The following is a 4,030-nucleotide window of genomic DNA, read 5'->3' as shown; positions in this document are numbered from 1 at the left end:
CATATACTAATGGAATAGCATTTTATAATTTTTTTAAAGTGAAGAGTATTCATGCAACTTTTGAAAGTTATTAGTAGTATTTTCAAAATGAGGTGTTAATGGTTTTTGTGTTATATCCGTATACTAACTGTAAGGGTATTTTTTATTTTTTAAAAGTTTAAAAGTATTAATCAAACTTTTGGATGTTCAGGAATATTTTTTAAACAAAAAACTGACAATTTCTGATAAAAAATAAAGAAAAATGATACTTTTGAATCTTCTTTAACAAAAAGAAAAAAAAATCGAGAGTATTAATGAAATTTTCCAATGTTCAAGGATATGTTAGAAATAAAGTACAATGTTTAGGGGTATAGCAAAAGTTGAAAGACAGAAGATAGAATATTGATGGGAATTAAAGAAAGACATCATCTTTAAAATAAAGTCATGAATTTTATATAAACATGATATTAAAGAATAACTAAATTATAAAAAAAAAAATCTCCAAGAAAAAAGAAAATTACATTTTTTTTTTTTTTTGTTGCAAACTCAAATTACATACATAGAGTGACTTGATGTATTGAAAATCCATGAGATTGCAATATGTATATACAATATTGATGTTAGACGCAACTAGTAGGTTGAACAAGACCAGTGGCAATCCCTCTAGCATTGCTACAGGTAGCTTGAGCCATTTGATTCATATAACTAAGTTTGACATCCTCCAACCTTATTTGATTGCATGGATTTGTAGAACTACAATCAAATTTTACTGCAACTTTAGTGGCTGATGTTCCATGAATGTTTTGGTATGTCACATCGCTAATTTTGATTCCAGAAGCCTATTAAGTAAAATAGCAAGATAATTAGAAAAACAAATATCCAAATTCTAGTTTTGATGTTAAGTATCTCATAGCTAGACATATTAATTGATTAAGTTCATACCTTGTCTGGACATCCTTTATGGCGTGGACAATAATTTTGATCAATAAGAATTGGGTTGTACACATTATCCATTACAATATTTTTGAAGATAATGTTCTTAACAAACCCATTGCTTGCCCTAGCCCATGCCTTGATTCTCACCCCGTTTTGAGTGCGTGAAAATAATGCATTTTTTACTGTAACATTTTGCACCCCGGCCTCTTGTAGATCTTTTGCTAGACTTCCAATGCTGCAAAACCAACCAAAATACATTAACACAACGATAAATTTTTCATTTTCTTTATGTATTTAGAAATTTGTAATATCATAATAATAAGATGTACCTTATTCCATGACCAGGTCCACAGATGATATTCTCAATCCATAGGTTGAAGGTGCCAGGACCGATGGATATACAGTCGTCTCCCGTGCCTATTTAGAGTTTAGTATAGTCACATCAGATGATAGTTGTACATGTATACCATCAGTATTAGGGCTATCACCTGAGGCGAAGATCTTTAGCCCCTTCATTTTCATATTTTGACAATGATTGATCACTATGTGGAACATTTGACTTTTGAGTGATGTTAATGAACTAATCACAACATTCTTTGAGTAGGAAAATTCAATAGTCTGCACGTAAAATTAAAAAGAGAAGCATGTTATGGCCATATCCAATGGGTTTCCAAGTTAGATCATGAATGATACTTGTACCCAATACTTCTAAAATAAAACACATGAAGTTGTCTTAAGAGAATATAAATTAATTAAAAATTGATAAAAAGGTTTCCCAAATTATAGATTGTTTAATTAATTTACATACCGAGGCACCAGTTGGGCAATTGTTGCCAGTAGTTTTACAAGCCCATAATTTGGTTCCTTGACCATCAAGAATTCCACCTAAGATCGTTACTCCATCAACATTCTTAAACATGATCCAAGCTGCAGAGTTGCCAATAACTCGAAAGTCAGAGGGAGCCACCAGAGTTCCATCAATACGTATGAAAATGGCTTTATTCTTGCAAGGTCCATTGAATTTTCCACTCCGAAGATAAAATCTTCCTTTAGGCACATAAATAGAGGCTGGTTTTATGGACCCGCATGCATGGTCCCATGCCTTTTGAAATGCTTGTATTGAATCTGATTTTCCATCAGCCTTGGCTCCAAAACTAACAATATTATATGACAATGCACCGACACATTTTAAGTTGAGAAACACATAAGAAAAGTAAAGCGTTAAAAGGGCTCTAAGGATGGTCATTTTAGTTAGTTTCTCTTTTGGAGATATTTGAAAATTTTTTTTTTTTTCCTGGTTATGTTTGAGAGAAAATGTGGTACAGAAAATGGAATACAATGGTGTTGTGTGTGGAGAGGTTGTTGGTGGTATTTATAGGATCATGTAAGAGAATAGCAAATAAAATAATTAAGAACTTAAGAAGAAGATGAAGTACTTTGTGCCCTTTTGCTTTGTTTGGAAGATTTGAAAGGGGATTCATTTGGTCTATACAGGAAGTGGAGTAAACAATAAGAATAACATTAATCAATAAATAATACTTATTGGCTTGGCTTTTACATAATTTGGAGAATATGGAAGCATAACATATATTAACAAATATGAGACAAAAATGAAAATCACAATAGCTAAGGTCCCTTTAGTTATTATTTTATTTTTAGTTTTTAATTTTTGAAAATTAAGCTTATAAACACTATTTTCACTTCTATTTGTGTTTTATCTACGATTTATCCATGATTTGAAAGACATGTTGATCTAGACATTAATAACTGAGTTACCCATATAAAGTAAATGAATATTGATTGAAGTAAAAGAAAGGAAATAGGTTTAGAAGAATGTGGGTATATATCCATATAATTTGGACAATTAAAAAGGCCGAAGAGGTTTAATTAAAGAAATAGATTTGGATTTGGCTGCTCAGCCACCAAAAAGGGCTACTGCGTGTTTCGTCAACACAAAGCTTTGTGTTATACATTTGAGGAGAAATGCATGCTTTTATTTTTTTATTTTTATTTTTAATTTTAGTTTTTAATTTCATTTTTAATTATTTTATTTTATTTATTTTTTGAGTTTGCTGTTGTTAAGGATTCTTTCTCCTTTCACTTCAAACCATTAGCCGCCAATTTCATTACATCAATATTAATGGATATGGACGTCCACTTTCCTACCTCTATTTTATTTATTATATTTTCTTTTTGTTGTTTGTTAATTAATTATATAACAATGGCATATCAAGTGTATCGAGGGTATCAAATTATCTATCAATAGTGTAACAAATGTGTATCGGTTGCATTTCAAGTGTATCAAGTGTATATCAAAAGTGTATCAAGGGTATCAAGTATATCAAGTGTATCACGTTAGTTGAGCTTGCTTTTTATTATTTTTGCAAAAGTAATAAGTCCGGGCCATGATTTAAGTCTAATTTATGCATTTTTCATTATTAACAATTTTACGCTCATTTGTGTATCATCATGTATATATGATATACTCAACATTTGGTATTTCAGATAGTTGGTAGTCATTATATTTAATATCAGTGCACTGAAATACCACATATAAAACGTATCGTTATACAACTTATTAAGGGTGAAAAAAGTCGAACCAGATGGAACTTGTTCAACTCGATTCAGTTCGATATGAATTTCTCTTATAATTCAACACGAACCAATATGATTCGATTCAGTTAGTAGTTCGACCAACCCACCTATACATATTCGGGATCCATTCAACGAACCCATGGATATCATTCGCATAATCTTATCTCTCTCTTTAGTTGTCATCTTTGCATTTGAGAATTTCTCTCTCGGTCATTGTTCGCCATCGATTTCTCCTCATCGGCATTCGCTTCGTCGCCGCCAAAGGTCTCATTTGCCTCTCACGTCCGCTATCACCATTCACCATCAAAGTTGGGTTTTGTTAGATCTCAATCGTCATTCGTTTCTATGAGCTATCAAATGCTTTTTTGTGGCTATTTCTTCCTTTTGTGATCGTGGATTTTGGTTGGGTTATTGTTGTAAGCCCATACTTTCTTTTCTGTATCATTAACCTAACATTCTCTAAGTTATGTAAATTGAATTTTGATCCATTTCGATGTCTTTTATGGTTAAGTTGTATATT

General features: G+C 31.4%; 1 pseudogene; it reads right to left on the bottom strand.

Annotated features, from left to right (window-relative positions):
- Positions 1 to 599: 599 nt before the first annotated feature.
- Positions 600 to 2,161, bottom strand: LOC120077261 (annotated as a pseudogene).
- Between the last annotated feature and the right edge of the window lie 1,869 nt (positions 2,162 to 4,030).

This window comes from Benincasa hispida, chromosome 5 (genome assembly GCF_009727055.1).
Source record: "Benincasa hispida cultivar B227 chromosome 5, ASM972705v1, whole genome shotgun sequence".
Lineage (NCBI taxonomy): Eukaryota > Viridiplantae > Streptophyta > Magnoliopsida > Cucurbitales > Cucurbitaceae > Benincasa > Benincasa hispida.
This window is presented reverse-complemented; position numbering and strand designations above follow the sequence as displayed.